Source organism: Cervus canadensis, chromosome 10 (genome assembly GCF_019320065.1).
Source record: "Cervus canadensis isolate Bull #8, Minnesota chromosome 10, ASM1932006v1, whole genome shotgun sequence".
In the NCBI taxonomy this organism is placed as follows: domain Eukaryota; kingdom Metazoa; phylum Chordata; class Mammalia; order Artiodactyla; family Cervidae; genus Cervus; species Cervus canadensis.
The window spans coordinates 45,506,900-45,525,929 of record NC_057395.1 but is presented as its reverse complement, the minus strand read 5'-3'; the positions used below and the strand labels follow the sequence as shown (position 1 = coordinate 45,525,929).

General features: G+C 41.4%; 1 pseudogene; it reads right to left on the bottom strand.

The window, feature by feature from the left end:
* Nucleotides 1-1,174: 1,174 nt before the first annotated feature.
* Nucleotides 1,175-8,141, bottom strand: LOC122448904 (annotated as a pseudogene).
* Between the last annotated feature and the right edge of the window lie 10,889 nt (nt 8,142-19,030).

The window sequence follows — 19,030 nt, the reverse complement described above, 5'->3', positions numbered from 1 at the left end:
ACAGCATCAAAACATGTATATTATCAAGTGTGAAACAGATCATCAGCCCAGGTTGGCTGCATGAGACAAGTGCTCGGGGCTGGTGCAATGGGAAGACCCAGAGGGATGGGGGGAGGGGAGAGGGAAGCGGGAGGGGGGATTGGGATGGGGAATACATGTAAATCCATGGCTGATTCATGTCAATGTATGGCAAAAACCACTACAATATTGTAAAGTAATTAGCCTCCAACTAATAAAAATAAATGGGAAAAAAATAAATAAAAAATAAACTAAAAAAAAATAAGTGGTGCTAAATCACTGGATAATTATTTTTTTTTAATTTTTTTTATTAGTTGGAGGCTAATTACTTCTTAAAATGAGTGGTATTAATTGCTAAAAATTACTGCCTGCTTCTTCATTGTCTGTTACTCTACCCTATTATTTTGTTATTCATTCAACCAATATTCACTAATTACTCAGGGAGAGAATAGTTTCTTAAAATTCCTTCCCTAGGACTCTACTGTTCTATGAGAAGCAGAAAGTACACAGCATAGGTTAGCAAACCATGTTCTATGTTAACGAGGGAGATGTGCCAAGAGAGAGACAGAGCAGGACCCAGAGGGAGGAAGTGTTGTGCTGGGCTGGGCCGCCTTTTTAGATGAAATGACAGAGAAGGTGTCCCGGCGGTGCCATCTGAGTTAAGACTGACATTGGTGAGAGAGGGAACACCCGGCTATCTGGAGGAAGAGCATTCTGGGTAGAGAGAACAGCTCGGGCAGAGGCCCTGAGAAGGGCCTGACACGTGGGGCAGCTCAGAGGCTGCTGGGCTGCACTGAGTCAGAGGGGCCGACGTGGAGGCAGAGACACGGGGGGCCGGTGCTGCTGCCTCTGTAGGCACTATGAGGACTTTGGCCTTTGCTCCAAGTGAGAAGGCAGGCCACCAGATGCCAAGAAGAGGGCTTCCTGATCAGACCTTTGTTTTTTTCCTAGATAATAGCAGTATCTTTATTTTATTCAATTTAAGTTTTATATTCTATTGGAGTATAGTTGATTAACAATGCTGTGTTAGTTTCAGGTGTATAGCAAAGTGAGTCAGTTATATATGTATATATATTCTCCCGGGGAGGAGGAAACTGATGGCGCAGGCAGACAGCAGGATGTAGCCAGGTTTTATTTTTTATTTTTATTTTTTTTGAAAATCTGCATGCTATTTTATTTCCACTAGAAAAATATTATCTATACAAAAGTTGGTCCAGTTTCTTCTCCTTTATCTCTGCCATTCAAATTTAAATGCTTTAATTTTATTCCAGTAAAAATCACATATCTGACATAATAAAATACTTCACAAAAGCCAGGTTTTAGACCAAGGAGTAAGACAAAGAAGAGCGAGGAGACCTGAAAGTACGTGCAAAGGATGTCAACGTGTTGATCGATTCTGGAATTCAGGAAGAATACGGACTGAGGGGCGTGGAGCAACAAGGGTATGAGGGCTTGAAGTAAAGAGAGGTTTTCCATCCGCTTCCCTAGAAGAAGAGGCAACAGAGGATTCTGCCCTTTGTGGACTAGAATAAATGGAATTCCCTCCTTACCCTGCTCTTACAGCGTCTACAGTGGAACTAGCTACTTACTCGCCATGGTCAAAATAGCGTATGTTTCTATTTAGGCCATCCAGACATTCCATGTCCTCTGGGGTCAACTGGAATTCAAAAACCTATCAGAAATGTGAGACGACCAATTCAGTTTCCCAGAGGCAAGTACTGCCACCCACCTCTACACGTCCCCTGCATGCAGATACAGACACACACATTTATGTAGGAATTTGTGTAGTTTTCATGAACCTGGGGTTCATCCCTGGCAAAAGTCACAGAAATTTGTCCATTCAGAGAGTTGAGGTTGGTGATTCAAGTCACCCTCAGAGACTTTGGGTGACTGTGGTGATAGCCAAGGAATTGTAGAGATTTCTGAGCCCAGATCTCATCTCCACAAACTCCATTTTTTTCAGCTGAAGAAATCAAGAGATGATTTATTCACGGCCATACTGTGGAGTAAAAACGAGGGTTGAGACTTAAACTTGACTCAAACCCTCTGTAGACTGTTCTTTCCAAACACTGTGCTTCCTGTCTTGTAGGTTTGGAGGACAGGAGAGTTAAATACAGCAAATATACGCATAGAGAACTTAGGGAGATAAACTCTACCCAAATATACATTGGGAACCTCCCAAACAACCCATCCCAGGGGACAGACAATGTGTCTCTGTCAGCCTCTTTCTGCCCACAATCCTACAGGTACCTGGAAGTTCTCCTTGATCCTCTTCTCACTGAAGCTCTTGGCCAGAGCCACCACACCCCGCTGCAGCTGGTAGCGCAGGGCTACCTGGGCTGGAGTTCGCCGGTGTTTTCAGCAATGGCATTGAGTACCGGATCCTGCAAGAGAACCAGATTTTGTTTTTTCACCCTGGGAAGGAGACAGAGATGCTCTGTTTCTGAAGTTGCACATCCTTTCTACCTGGGTTAGTTTAATCAGGCTAGGGGTGGTTAATCCGCTGGAATCTTCCTCATGACACTCTGGCTGTCTCAATAGCTCCTTTGCCTTTTTTGGTAAAGTCAAAGAAGAAAGACAAGAGAAAGTGAGGTGAGAAGTGAAAATCAGGTTTGTTTTTTTTTTCTTCATCTTTTAAACATTTTTTAGAAACTTAGCAAAATATGGAATAAGTCAAGAAGGCAAAACTGTTGTTCCACGTCAGACCCAATGACCACCATTGTAACAAATAGTCAAGAATTTTATAAGAATTTGTTATTTCAAAAGATGCACTTGACTGTCTCTGTTTTGTACTAAAGTGCTAAAAGGTACACATCTATATTCCTCTTCAAGAGATTAAGAAATTAAAACTTACAGAATTTGTTATTTATCTCATATCAGTCAACTACTAAGTGTCAGAATCATGACTTGGAAACTTTGTTAGTCTTTAAAGCCAAAACTTTTGAATTGGATGAACATTTTAATTAGTAATAATAATTTGTGCTTCCCAGGTGGCATTAGTGGTAAAGAATCCACCTGCCAATGCAGGAGACATAAGAGATGCAGGTTCGATCCCTGGGTCAGCAAGATCCCCTGGAAGAGGAAATAGCAACCCACTCCAGTATTTTTGCCTGGAGAATCCCACGGACAGATGAGCCTGCTGGGCCATAGTCTATAGAGTCGCAAAGAATCAGACACAACTGAAGTGACTTAGCACTCATGCAATAATTGCTTTTTATTCAATAATACTTTATTGAGTCCTCAAAATGTAGGCTAGGTAAAGGGTTTGTAAAGATGGATCATTCCTGCTAACTATCTTTAATTTCCCCCAGACAGTTGAGAGATGGCTCCAGAAGACACAGCATCTAGAATCAGAATACCTTTATAGAAATCATTACTATTTCTTCCTTAAGTCAGACCCCAAGGGAGAGTAGGCAACGAGGAGAATGTCCTTGGACTTGCAGAACTCTAGCAGTTTGCTCTGGTTGAGGTAAGAGTGACATTCCACCTGCAAATTGCCAAGCAGAAGTACTAGCGTGTGGGGTCAGCAGGATCACCATCCCCAAATGTACAAGGAACACACAGAGCTATATTCACAGTGTCGGAATTATTTAGAAATACCAGCAACAAGGGCCAGCACATGACCGTCATCCACAGCTGTGACCATGGTGCATAAGACCTAACAGTTTCCTGCCTAAAAATGCCTTGTGCTTTATCTATTCATCCTTCCTTCCCTCTCCAAGAAAGAACCCTTAGCAGCCAATTTTCTTTCCTTTCTCAAATCGGTAATCTCCAAAGTGGAGGTAAATCTCCCAAAGGACAAAAAATAAACATTTTTAGAACTTCTGTTTTTATTTTTATCTACAAGGAATAAAACACTAAGCCTTACTAATATCTAATATATGGATTGCCTTTAGACATGAGATGTCTAGAAGGAGATGAGATCATGTAGAAATGTAGGTCCTCTGCCAGGAAGAAGTGATGCCAGTTATTAATATTTTTACACTCATGGTTTCCTTCCCTATTCTCCAAGATAAGGAAGTGTATGTGTTGCTCATTAATGTGAGTTTATCTTAACAAATAGACTACTAACTTTTTTTAACTTTTAATTTTTTATGGGAGTAAAAGCTTCATTACATACTTTTACCATTTTACCCATTTTTAAGTCTACAGTTCAAAGGCATTAAGTACATTCATATCATTTGGGAGTGATTTCATACTATGTACCCACTATATTTAAAATGAATAAGCAACAAGTAATTATTCTGTGGCATAGGGAAATCTGTTCAACATTATGTAGCAACTTAATTGGGAAAAACATCAGCAAGGACTGATGCTGAAGCTGAAGCTTCAATACTTTGGCCACCTGATGTGAAGAACTGACTCGTTGGAAAAGACCCTGATGCTGGGAAAGATTGCGAGCAGGAGGAAAAGGGGGTGACAGAGGATGAGATGGTTGGATGGCATCACAGACTCAATGAGCATGATTTTGAGGAAACTCCAGGAGATAGCGAAGGACAAGGAAGTTGGGTGTGTTGCAGTCCATGGGGTCACAAAGAGTCAGGCATGACTGAGCCACTGAAAAACAACAACGGTTGATAAAATAATCCTAAATGGACTAGATACATGTATATGTGTAACTGAATCACTTTGCTGTACTCCTGAAACAAACACAGCATTTTTCATTGACTGTTCTCCAAGATAAAATAAAAACTTCAAAAAAGAATCCCAGTGGTTATCTCATGACAAAGAACTCAAAAGAGCCATTAAAAGATGAATTACTCATTCTCTCTGATGCATGAGTGTCCCAATATTTCTGACCTTTTATGAGAAGGGTCAATCATTTGCTAGCTCTGAATTTCTAGGGCCAACTACCGTAACACCTAGTAGATTATACTTCAATCTGACTCCTAGATGTTTCTTGTAAAATGACATGGGAACAGAAACAAATAAAAGAAATAAAAATAAATGGACATCATCTTTAGCAATATCTTCAGTAACTTAAAATACACTCTGTTCTCTTGGAGCAGCTGATGTCCCAAGGTCAGTGGAAAAGAGGGAAGTGCCATTTGGTGACTTTGTTCAAATGAGGGAAGAGTAAGCTAGTGAGGAGGGAGAAGAGATCGGGGGCAGATTGATGAGGGGATTACCTGGTTGCAGACGGGCTTATACTTGAGCCCCGGCTTATTCAGGATCTTCTCCAGCTGCTTGTGGTTAAAGTTGGACACCCTGATGGACTTGGTCAGCCCTGCGTCCTTACACGTCTCTGGGGCCTGGGGTGGGGGGATGATGAGGGGTAACTGGCTAGAGAAGCATACTAAATGATAGCATGAGTGGAGCTGGGTGAGGGAGAATACAAGATGCAGATTGCAATAAATAAGACAGGAGTTGGCCAATAGGAGGATGATGAGAAATAAGAGAATGAGAACTATTTTTAAAAATAGTTTTTTAATTGGCTAAGAAGATAGAAAAAGAAAAGGATGAAAGCAGCCCAGGCAGGGTTAAGAGAACCAGTATGATCTTTAGCTGATCACCTAGAAAAATCTGGTAAAACACTAGCAGAACAAGTGCTGGGAGAAAGGAGCTTGAGCCAGGCACAGCCTGGGAAACAGGAAGCTGCCATGCTCGCCTCCCAGACCACTGGCTTCCTATTTTCTCTTTGACCTCCTTTCCTATGATTGACATCAAACTCATTGGGCTCCAGCCCCACCAGTTCCTTGATGTTTTTTGAGCATGGTGAGCTTTCTCCTGGGCTTCCCAGGTGGCGTTAGTAGTAAAGTAAAGTAGTAAACCTGCCAATGCAAGACATGCAAGAGAACTGGGTTCGATCCCTGGGTTAGGAAGATCCCCTGGAGAAGGGCACAGCAACCCACTTCAGGATTCTTGCCTGGAGAATCCCATGACAGAGGAGCTTGGCAGGCTACAGTCCATAGGGTCACAGAGTCGGATACGACTGAAGTGACTTAGCACGCACACACAGACTTTCTCCTACCTTAAAATCTTTGCTTTGATTTTCTTTATGCCTACATCAGTCTTCCTCCAGATGATTGCTTAATAAATTTCATCTCCTGAAATTCTTTGGTCAAATGCCACCTTCTCAAAGAGGACTGCAATGTCCCTTCTGTTTTTCTTTTTCTAAACAAATTATTCAATTTATTTATTGGCTGTGCCAGTTCTTAGTTGTAGCATGTGGGATCTTTGGCAATGGCATGCGAACTCTTGGCTTCCCTGGTGGCTCAGATCATAAAGAATATGCCAGCTATGCAGAAGACCCAGGTTCAATTCCTGGGTCAGGAAGATTCCCCTGGAGAAAGGAATGGCAACCTACTCTGGTATTCTTGGGGCTTCCCTACTGTCTAAGATGGTAATGAATCTGCCTGAAATGTGGGAGACCCAGGTTCCATGCCTGGGTTGGATAAATCCCCTGGAGAAGGGAATGGCTATCCATTTCAGGGTTCTTGCCTGGAGAATTCCATGGACAGAGGAGCCTGGAGGGCTATAGTCCATGGAGTTGCAAAGAGTCAGACATGACTGAGAAACTAATACTTCCTGTGAATTCTTAATTGCAGCATGCAGGATCTAGTTCCCTGATGAGATTGAACCTAGGGTCCCTGCATTGGGAGCACTGTCCCATGTCCATTCTGTTTTTAATTGCCTATCTGTGCCCCCAAACAATCCTGGCATTCTTGGTTTCCTGAATCAGCTTCACTTTCCTATAACACTGCATCCCTCCCCTGCCCAGTAGAATCTACCACACTATGGGGCCAGAGATCTTAGTCTTGTCCACAGGTATAGCCTGAGTACATGGAAGTACCCAGGGCTAAGTACATCACAGGCACTCAGTAACTACTTACTAAATCTACACAGATGGAATGTGAAACTGAGATACAGGGACATTCATGGCCTTGTCCACATCTACACAAGGGGCAGAATTGGACCCCGTCCACCTCTCCCCAGTTCCTTGTGAGTGCTCTCTTCCTCAATGTGCAAAGACATGGCCTCTTTGAAGCTGCACTCACCTCCCACGTGGTACAGAGATCCATTGTGTCAAAGGCGATGTTTCCATGGGTGTCCTCTGGGATTGGGTCCTCCCCAGGCTGGAACATAGGAAAGAAGAAGAGGTTATATCAGGCTGTGTCTGGCTTCAGTCAAGCTGTTTGGAGCCTTTAGACCTTGAGACTAATGAAACAATCTAGCCTTATTCTTGAAAGGAAGAGGGAAATGTATTACCTTGAAAAGTACACTTCTAGAAATGTTTTTAACCCCTGAAGATTTAATAAATATTGCTTGTGTAAGGACAACTTGAGATACCCAAGACCCCATCATAGTGAGAGCTCAGAGTGGTGCCATGGCCAAATGGGCTCCTTGGTCCCGATCCTTGTGGGATAAGACTCTTCCGTCCCTGCTCTCCACCTGGAGGTGGTCGTATGAGAAAGGGACTTGTTAGCATGTCAGGGCTGAGTCTCATCCTCATTACATGTTCTGTGCCTTCCCTGGCTTCCACATCAGGATGTTCCCCAGACACAGTGGGCACGAGGTCGAAATTCAAGAGCACAGGGGCTAGAAAATTTAGACATTTGTCCACAAGATCGAGGCAAAGACATTGAAAGCAATAAACCCATCCAATACTTTGGGCACCAGATGCAAAAAGCCGACTCATTGGAAAAGACCCTGATCCTGGGAAAGATTGAGGGCACAAGAGGAGAAGGGGATGATGAAGGATGAGATAGTTGGGTGACATCACTGACTCAGTGGACATGAGCTTGAGCAAACTCCGGGAGACAGTGAAGGACAGGGAAGCCTGGCGTGCTGCTGTCCATGGGGTCACAAAGAGTTGGACGTGACTCAGCAACTGAACAATAACTAACCCTTCATTCTGGGACTGGAACAGTGAGCTGGAATGGGGGATAAGGACAGAAAAAAAAAAAAAAAAAACCAAAGAGAATGTCAAGTATTACGTATGATTCGTCCCACTTTCACAAACTATGTCTTTTTATTTCACTCCTAATGACATTAATAACCAAAGTAAAATAACTCTCACTAACCTTCAGAGCTGTTGGGGAATGAATAAGATAAAGATCCACATAGCTCAGTTGAAGTTTTCTCAGTGAGCTTTCCAGGCAGGTTTGGACCAATTCTGGCATAGTTAATAAAGCAGAAGTAGATGTTTTTCTGGAACTCTCTTGCTTTTTTAATGATTCAACAGATGTTGGCAATTTGATCTCTGGTTCGTCTGTCTTTTCTAAATCCAGCTTGAACATCTGGAAGTTTATGGTTCATGTACTGCTGAAGCCTGGCTTGGAGAATTTTGAGCATTACTTTGCTAGCATGTGAGATGAGTGCAATTGTATGGTACTGTGAACATTCTTTGGCATTGCCTTTCTTTGGGATTGGAATGAGAACTGACCTTTTCCAGTCCTGTGGCCACTTTGCTGTTTTAGAAACAGCAAGATTTGAGTTTTCCAAATTTGCTGGCATATTGAGTGCAGCACTTTCACAGCATCATGTTTCAGCATTTGAAATAGCTCAACTGGAATTCCATCACCTCCACTAGCTTTGTTCTCAGTGATGCTTCCTAAGGCCCACTTGACTTCACATTCCAGGATGTCTGGCTCTAGGTGTGTGATCACACCATCGTGGTTATCTGGGTCATGAAGATCTTTTTTGTATAGTTCTTCTGTGTATTCTTGCCACCTCTTCTTAATATCTCCTGTTTCTGTTAGGTCTATACCATTTCTGTCCTTTATTGAGCTCATCTTTGCGTGAAGTGTTCCCTTGGTATCTCTAATTTTCTTGAAGAGATCACTAGATCACCTGAAACTAACACATTTTAAATCAACTATACCCCAATTCCATGAATAGAGGTGCCTTGTGAGCTAGAGTTTGTGGGGTCAAAAATAGTCAGACGTGACTGAGCGACTGAAGAGCAGATACACCAATAAAATTTTTTTAAAACACTGAAAGTTATGCAAACTGTAGTCCACAAGTGAATTATTGGTGTTAGTTTCACACTGAGAAAGGGAGACTCCATGACATGAGAGAATTACTTTTTCCATCTAAAGATTTTGGTGTTTACCTATAAGTGGATGATATCTAGGATATATTCAAACTTGACCATGAAAAATTTTGGTAAGGTAGAACCAAATCTTTTACTTTTGGGGGAAGTAAAAGCTAAGACAGTTGCCCAGTAGACCCTGGGAAGGCATTTATGTGCCCAGCTGCCAGTGACTTTTGTGTGCAAACTTACATGTCGGTGCTGATTGGCAGTACACTCTTTTTAAGACTCTAAGTACAATTAAAGTCACACAGCAAACTATGTATTACAATCAAAGAGGAAATAGTCAAGCGCAGTTTTAAATATTAGAGAGAGTAAATAAAAGCATCTATGGTGTTGCACATGGCAAACACCAGCCCTTCTCAGACTGTGAGAACCGCTATGAGCCTGTCTTTCAGGAACAGGTCTGAGTCTGATCTGGAAAAGGAGAGTTTACCCAGACACTATATTCTGTTGGAGAGTACTGACTATTCTAATATGGATACAATCAGGCTATCATTTGCAGAGTTAAAACTAGGGATACTGGGCTTCCCTGGTGGCTCAGTGGTAAAGAATCTGCCTGCCAATGCAGGAGACATGAATTCAATCCCTGATCTGGGAAGATTCCACATGCCATGAAGCAACAAAGCCTGAGGACCACAACTACTGAGCCTGTGCTTTAGTGCCTGGGAGCCACAACTACTAAAGACCAAGTGTCCTAAAGCCCATGCTCTGCAGCAAGAGAAGTTACCACAATGAGAAGTCCAGGCGCCACAACTAGAGAGTAGCCCCCACTTGATGCAACTAGAGAAAAGCCCTAGCAGCAACAAAGACACAGCGAAGATAAAACTTAATTAAGAAAAGAAAGAAAACCTACAGATATCATGCTATGAATAAAGGGAATAAACAATGAGAAAAATGTTACTTCATTGGTTAACTTTTCACTCCTGACTACTAAGGGAGCAAGTCCTCTGAAAAGCCTTCACACATTGATTTTTCTCTTTCCTCTGTATTTTCAACAATGTGCTGTGTGTGGTAGGTGGGGGTATAGGGCTGCTGGATTCACTAAGACTCTGAGAAAATAAATGGAAGAATCAGTAACTCGACCCACATTGTATTTGCAAAAAGACTTTCTCCAAAACACATTTTTAAAACACTTTCAAAAGTCAGTGACAAAGAAAGAATTTTAAAGGCTGCCAGGGAACAACGGATGACACCTTCCAAGGAACCTCCATTAGACTATCAGCAGAATTCTCAACAGAAACTTAATGCCCGGGGAGGAGGGTAGAAGGATGGAAGTATCATTTTCAAGATACTAAAAGATAAAAGCTGTCAGTCAAGAATACCCTACCTAGCAAAATTATCATTCAGATATAAAGGCAAAATAAGGGTTTTTCTCAGACAAACAAAAGTTGAGGAAGTTCATCAAGTTTCATTAACTTTTCCTGCATTACATAAAATGTCAAAAGGACCTCTTCTATTAGAAACAAAAGGCAAAACTTTGAGTAGATAATGACAGACATAATCAGGAAGTTAAAGATTTATATCAAAGTAGGTTTTCAAAAAAAACATTTTATTATAGAGACTTCCCTGGGAGTCCACTGGTTAAGACTCCAATGTAGGAGGTGCAAGTTTGATCCCTGGTCCGGAAACTAAGGTCTCACATGCTGCCATGGGGTGCAGCCAAATAAATAAATAAATAGATAAAAACACTTTATTATAGCATAAATGTTAAAAGGAGAAGTATTAGATTTCCTCATTTGCCTCCGTTATTCTTAATTTTAGAAGCAACCCTGTGACTGCTTGTCATGGGGTTGATGGTAACTCTTGTGGTTCCAGATCTTAGGTTAAGGTTCAGGATTATTCAGTCTGAATGTCAGGTTTCTTAACATCAGTTCCAAACAGGCCAATATTACTATGACCTTTTAGTATTTTGCTGGGAGAATCTTAGCTGAATTTCTGAATGAATCCCATGGTTTTTCAAATCCATAGTATTTGGCACTGCAATTTCCATGGGTCCTTGTTGACAAAAACTATTTTTGGTGACTTTGATTCCAAAGAATAAAATATAGAAATTATTTTTGAACTAGGAATTTTGTCCTAGTTGGTTGACTTCTACAACTATAAGGCTCTTCTTTCAGTCTGCCTCAGGCATGGGTGACATTCAGAGACTGTACCATCTTAGATTTTATCTCTGAACCTTGCTACAGTCCAGTGAATATCTGTTCTTTATCTTTGTGGTACTATAGGTCAGCATGGATTAAAGTAGTTACTTCGCCGTGTGAGTTATGAAAGAATCTGGCACCTCCAACTGCTGTTCAGGCAGAAAATGACTAGATGAGGAAAGTGAAAGTTGCTCAATCATGTCCAACTCTTTGTGGCCCCAAATTCTCCAGGCCAGCATTCTGGAGTGGGTAGCCTTTCCCTTCTCCAGGGGATCTTCCCAACCCAGGGATCAAATCCAGGTCTTCCACACTGCAGGTGGATTCTTTACCAGCTGAGCCACAAGGGAAGCCCAAGAATACTGGAGTGGGTAGCCTATCCCTTCTCCAGCCTATCCCTTCTCTTCTAGATGAGGAGAACTGCCACAAATTTGTAGAGGTAGGCAAGTCAGTTTACAGACATGGAAGGTCCTTTGAAGTCAAATTCCACTTTCCTTAGGAGGGAAATACCCCTTTGAAAACCAGTTTATCCAAAACTATTCCACACCAGTTTATCCAAAACTATTCCACACAGTTTCATGTGGATCACCTGGAAGTCTGCTAACCTGCTTTGCTAAGACATAGGTGATGACCACAAAATAGCCTATTTGCCATTCTAGCTCACCTCCATAGATCTGAAAACTATTAGAAACACTGACAATTTGAGTGTTGAATTCTTTAACAGTGGTGTCATGAGATAATCACAAAATCTGATTCTTAGCAGACCCTCAAAAGAGTTCTTTAAAAAGCTAAAAGAAATAAACTGTTAGAGGGTTCAACAGAGTGGTATAACAAAAGGTGTGCTGGGCCCATAACACAGAAGTTGATGGATCAAAACCACCCTCTGCTCTCTGTTGAGGGCTTCCCTGGCGGTTCAGACAGTAAAAAAATCTGTCTGCAATGCAGGAGACCTGGGTTTGATCCCTGGATCAGAAGATTCCCTGGAGAAGGGAATGGCAACCCACTCCAGTATTCTTACCTGGAGAATCCCATGGACAGAGGAGCTGGGAGGGTTACAGTCCTTGGGGTGGCAAAGAGTCGGACCCCTGAGCAACTAACACTTTTGCTTTCAAACTGTTTGAAGGAATAAAAATTGGACCCTACATTGTTTATCTTAACACTAGACTATTTTTAGAGCAGTTGTTGGATTGACAGGGAAATCCTTCCTCTCCTCCCCTTCCCCCACAGCACTTTGCCCTATTACTAGCATTTTGCTTTGCTGTGCAACATTTGTTAAAACTGATGAGGTAAGATTGATACTTTACTATTAAGCAAGGACCATAGACTTCAAAACAATTCAAATTTTTAGTTGTACAGGAGCTCTGTGCATACTGAAAAATGCATATTGACATAAGAATCCACCGTTACTGTATACGTAATATAGAATAGTTTCACCACCCTGAACATTCTGTGTGCTCCAGTATCCATGTTTCCCTTTCTTTCCTCTTCTAAATCCCTGACAACATTGCTCTTTTTACTGTCTTTATATGTTGCTTTTTCCAGAATGTCATACAGTTGGAATCATAGATATAATATATGGCTTTTTAAGGTTGCTTTTTTCACATAGCAATATGCATTTAATTTTCCTCCATGGCTTTTCATATCCTGATAGTTTATTTCTTCTTCTCACTGAATAAGATTCTACTGATGGATAAAATTATGTCTCTGTATCCAATGAATCTCTATATTTATAACTTGGGTGGCTCAGTGGTAAAGAATTCGCCTGCCAAGCAGGAGACTCAGGTTCAGTCCCTGGGCCAGGAAGATTCCCTAGAGAAGGAAGTGGCAATCCATCCAATGTTCTTGCCTGGTAAATCCTGTGGACAGGGGAGCCTGGTGGGCTACAGTCAAGGAGTTGCAAAGAGTTGGACACAACTTAGTGACTAAGCAGCAATTATTAAAACTAGCATAACCATTCATGTGCAAGATTATGTGTGGACGTTAAGTTTTCAGCTTATTTGTGTAAATATCCAAAAGCACAATCGCTGGATCTCTTAGTAAGAGTATGTTTAGTTTTGTAAGAAACCCCAAACTATTGACCAAAAAGAACAATACCATTTTGCATTCCCAGGACTCATGAAGGAGAGATTCTATTGCAGCATTCAATGTTGTCACTGCTTTGAGTCTAGCCATTCTAATAGGTATGTAGGAGAACCTAATAGTTTTTTTTTTTTTTTTTTTAGTTTGCAAGTCCAAATGACAAAAGACATTGAATATTTTTCATATGCATATTTACCAGCTGAGTATCCTCTTTGGTAAAGTGTCCATGAATATTTCTTTTTGTATTTCCAGAGGATAAAAGTGAGACTCAAAAATTAAGGACCAGTCCCTGGTCATACAACTGCACACTCTAAAGTCACAATGGACAGAAAACTTTCTGGCTTCCAGTATAGAGACTTGTTCACTAGCCCCTCTTAAATACAAGTACTGAAGTTATATTTCCATTAAAATACAGTAACAAGGATCAAGAACTGAGACCTTGCCCTGTAAAATTGCAGCTTATTCCTACAAATGATAATATATTTTCTACTCAAGATAAGTTTCCAAGCAGTAACAAGAGTATGAGGCAAAACTCAGGTGCAGTGCTTCTCATCCAGCACTCAGCAGTAAAGGAAAGTTACATGGCTCAAAATAGCCTGGTTAAAACTCCCCTCCAGGTCCTCCCCCCCCCATTCTAGGCAAAACAAAGAACTCTCTCACCTGAAGGAAAAAAAATGGACTTTAAGGTTGATTACGCCCAACTCCCAGCCCATCCAGCCTCTGGTCGATCTCCAGAATTCCATGCCCAGACATTTAAGAGATAACTAGTCTGAACAACCTTGGAGAAGAACAGGCCCCCTTAAGACAGTAGCTTCCACATATATGCCTATATATACTTACTCTTTTCTTGTGTTAGGGCAGCAGCTCACTAATCTGACTGCTGCCCCTTCTCCCCTCATTAAAGGTGATCTGTTCCTGTAAAGTTCCAGTCTGGTTCTTTTTCCAAACCTCACCTTCTCTAACTCCCTTACCCTACAAGCAGATACCCCATAGGTGCATAGCAGTTCTCTCCTATCATTTTCCGTCACCTCATCATCAGAACCTTGTAGCTCAACTGTTTGTCTGGGTCATGTCTTCTTGGAAGTAGGCAATATTTCTTGAATTGATGAAATATTCAGGGAAACCACTCCCATTACAATCAACCTCAAAACAAAGAGGCTGACAGCCAGTGTTCTAGACAGCCGCGTTTTACCTCTTCTGCCAAGCTAAGAAAGAGATGGAAACTGGAGAGGATCCCAGAGTAATCTGTAGGTGACTGCATGATCTCAGGCCATGATCCAGAGTGAAGACTGAAAATTTTCTCCCTTGTCACAAGGAATGTTTCTAGACTGATTAGAAAAACCAAGGGAGCCCTCCAGAGTCATCAAAACTCAATGACTTGACAACCCACGTCGGTTTCCATTCACAGTCTGTCTAGTCTCTTTTGAATCCTCAACCCCAAACCACTTATTGTTACTTTCTTAAGTGCACAGATGCCAGATTCCATACAGGAGAGAAGTGATGGTCATTAAGTTCCAGACACTGGCATTTGCATCCATTACCTGTTGCTCCATAGACTACACAGGCTGCTTTCTTTTTCTTCTGCCTTCTTGGGTCATCAATAACAGGAAGGTAACACCCCAACCGCAATGACCGATTATTAGGAAACAAGCTGTAGGAAAAGCAATGTTAAGGCAGTGCCCACGGAGTCAGAACAGAATTGAAGCCAGGTAGCATGTACCTGAGTAAATTATTGTGTAGTAATAAAGATCATTAATTTCTTGCAAAACTTAAACTCATGTTTAATGAGTAGATATATAAATTCTAGATACATGTACCTTACTGCAAATTATTATAAGACAATGTCCAGCAATTAATCATGTGTTAGACTAGAAACCTCAACATACAAGTTGCTTTCTTATTTTTCCAATGATGAAGCCCCTTCTTGACCAAACATTATTTGAAACAGTTAGTTATCTCACACTACAATACACACACACACACACACACACACACACACACACACACACAATGTTTATTTAGTTAAATTTTTATTTTATAATGGAGTATAGCCAATTAACAATGTGATAATTTCAGGTGAACAGTGAAGGGACTCAGCCATACATATATGTGTCCATTTTCCTGCAAACTCCCCTCCCATCCAGGCTGCCACATAACATTGAGCAGAGTTGCCTGTGCTACGGAGGATCTTGTTTGTTATCCTTTTAAAATATAGCAGAGTGTACATGTCAATCCCAAACTCCCTGACTATCCCTCCCCCTCCACCACACTTTCTACCTGGTAATCATAAGATAGTTCTCTCAGTATGTGAATCAGTTTCTGTTTTTATAACAATTTAAAAGAATGATTAATGAACATTTTTTGAAATGTTAACCCTTAATAAGAAAGTAAAACTTACAATTGAAAGAAAATTTGCTTTGCTTTTTTTACCTTTTTTTTCCATGAGGAAAAAATCTTGTTTCTTCTTCATTGCTTCATAATAAGAACATTCAGTCCTGACAAGAATGCAATCCTGAAAAAGGTAACAACAACAAAAGAAGACACTCTGGCAAGGAGCTTAGTGGAGATTAATTATTAATAGTTTTTGCAGTGTGCAAACAGACTGGGGCGGGGAGGGGGTATATCTTTCACCCAGTATATAACTTTTAAAGAACTATCACAGTGTAACTCCCCCAAATGATAAATATTTTATTTAATTTATTATCTTTCTCAAATTATCCATAAAAGAAAAACTTGTAAAGGAAAAGTTAAATTATAGTAAATTTGAGAGGAGTTAGGGAAATTATGACACAGTGAGTCATACAGTGAAATTTTCTGAAGCCAATTAAAATTTAACATGTACAGTGTGGAGATTTCTTAAAAAACTGGAAATAGAACTGCCATATGACCTAGCAATCCCACTGCTGGGCATACACACTGAGGAAACCAGATCTGAAAGAGACACGTGCACCCCAGTGTTCATCGCAGCACTGTTTATAATAGCCAGGACATGGAAGCAACCTCGATGCCCATCAGCAGACGAATGGATAAGGAAGCTGTGGTACATATACACCATGGAATATTACTCAGCCATTAAAAAGAATTCATTTGAATCAGTTCTAATGAGATGGATGAAACTGGATCCCATTATACAGAGTGAAGTAAGCCAGAAAGATAAAGACCAATACAGTGTACTAACACATATATGGAATTTAGAAAGATGGTAATGATAACCCTATATGCAAAACAGGAAAAGAGACACAGATGTAGATGTACAGAGCAGACTTCTGAACTCTGTGGGAGAAGGCGAGGGTGGGATGTTTCAAGAGAACAGCATGGAAACATGTATATTATCTAGAGTGAAACAGATCACCAGCCCAGGTTGGATGCATGAGACAAGTGCTCAGGCCTGGTACACTGGGAAGACCCAGAGGGATCAGGTAGAGAAGGAGGTGGGAGGGGGGATCAGGATGAGGAATACATGTGACTCCACGGCTGATTCATGTCAATGTATGACAAAACCCACTACAATATTGTAAGGTAATTAGCCTCCAACTAATAAAAAATAAATGGGAAAAAAAAATTAACATGTACAGTGATGTCAGCAAAATGGTGAGCTGGAAAGTGCTGAATTCTCCCATGGAAAGGTAAGAAAAGAAACAAAAACTATGTGAAAAATCTCTTAGGAACTTTGGGAAAGAATCAAGCAAAGATCTTCAGAAACAAAGTGAACATGTAATTAAGAGAAATCTGGAAAAGAGTGGAAGGATAATTTCTTGCATGTTTCTTTAAAAATATTTTTTAGTTCTTTTAATTGGAGGATAATTGCTTTACAATGTTGTGTGAATCAGTTGTAAGTGTACATATATCCCTTCCCTCTTGAGCTTTCCTCCCACACCCTTATCCCACCCTCTAGGTCATCACAGAGCACTGAGCTGAGCTCCCTGTGCTACTCAGCAGCTTCCCACTAGCTATTTTACACGTGGTAGTGTATATATGTCAATGCTACTCTCAACTCATCCTGCCATCTCCTTCCCCCATGGTGTCCACAGGTGCATTCTCTAAGTCTGCGTCTCTATTCTATGATTTTCTTGTGTTTTAATTCACACTCATCTCTCCCCTGACTTGTACAGTGGAGTCTTGATCTGTAAAGGGCGGCAGTTCAGCTCTCTGCTGCCTCCCTCAAACCAGAGTGATCGCGGAAATCCTTATGTGCAATATTCCAACCTATGTAGGAGCTGCCTGGAGACTGGTGTCTGTTCCACTTAACTCTGAGCTTAATGTGAAGAGCATCTGGAATGGTTATTACAACTACAGAATTCTGCCATTAGAATTTTCTATTTTTAACTTTTGCCATTTTAATTATGATGCGCTTTGGCGCAGGCCTCTTTGATTTCATCTTTCTTGGGACCCTCTGTTCTTCCTACACCTGGATATCTTTTACCCTTCTCAGGTTTGGAGATCTTTCTACCATAATTTCATCAAATATGTTTGCTGCATCTGTCTTTTTTTCTCTTTCTAAGACCTCTATAATGCAAATGCTAGTGCACTTGATGTTATCCTAGAGATCCCTTAAGTTATTCTGATGAAAAAAATTTTTATTCTTTATTGCTGTTCTTATTGAGTGATTTCCACTATTTCTGTCTTCCAGGTTGCTAATGCATTCTCCTGTATCACCTAACCTCTTGCTGATTCCTCCTGGTGTATATTGCATTTGTTACTATGTTCTTCAGCTCTGATCAAGTCTTTTTAATATTTTCTAGTTCTTTGAAGTTCTCATTATATTTCTCTATTACACACATTCAGTAGGCACCTTTATTACTATTGTTTTGAGTTTTCTTCAGGTAAAGTATTTATCTCTCTTTCAATAGGTTAGTTTGGTTTTTTTTTTTTTTTTAATAATGAGCTTTTATTTTGGTCTTTCACTTGGGATGTGTGTGAGTGTTTCCTCTAATCTGTTTAGTCTTTTCTGTTTGTCTCTATGAGGTTAAGTAGTTATCTAGTCCAGAGTCTGGGCTTCCCTTGTAGCTCAGTAAGTAAAGAATCTGCCTGCAGTGCAGGAGACCCAGGTTCGATCCCTGGGTTGAGAAGATTCCCTGGAGAAGGAAATGCTGAACCACTCTAGTTTCATTGCCTGGAAAATCTCATGGACAGAGGAGCCTGGTGGGCTGCTGTCCATGGGGTCGCAAAGAGTTGGGCATGACTGAGCGACTAACATTTACTTACTTACTTAGTCCAAAGTCTAAAGGGGTGTCTCTTGTGTGGGACACCCCACCCAGGGTGTCTCTGCGTGGCCTGCCAGTGACCAGTGACTTTGGTGAGTGAGCAGGATGGGAGGCCATGTCTCCCCAAGGTGAGCTGGCAGCTGCTATTTCCATGGGAGATAGGACTGGAGTCAGGACGAGACAAGGATGAGCTGAGGCTTCTTCTGGGCTTAATGGTGACTGGTGACCTGTTGGGGACAGGACTGGGGCTGGAGACACACTTCTGAGTTGGCCCCACTTTCCCCAGTGCCTGTGATGGCTGATGGCCGTCTCCCCCTCCGTAGGCATCAGTGCCAAGCAAGAGCGGCTAGAGGGGGATGGCCTGGACTGAGGTGGTCCTGCAGGCTGGTCAGAGCAGTGCCAGTCAGCTGCCGCATGGACTTGAGAGCAGTCACGTGTGCATATGCTCTTGCAAAGTGGAGTCTTGGCTCCTTGCACCCTCTGGTAAAGCCCCACAAGGTTTCAAATGAGTCGAGGGGCTCATCTTCCGAGGGCCAGTCCTCAGACCTGGGGTG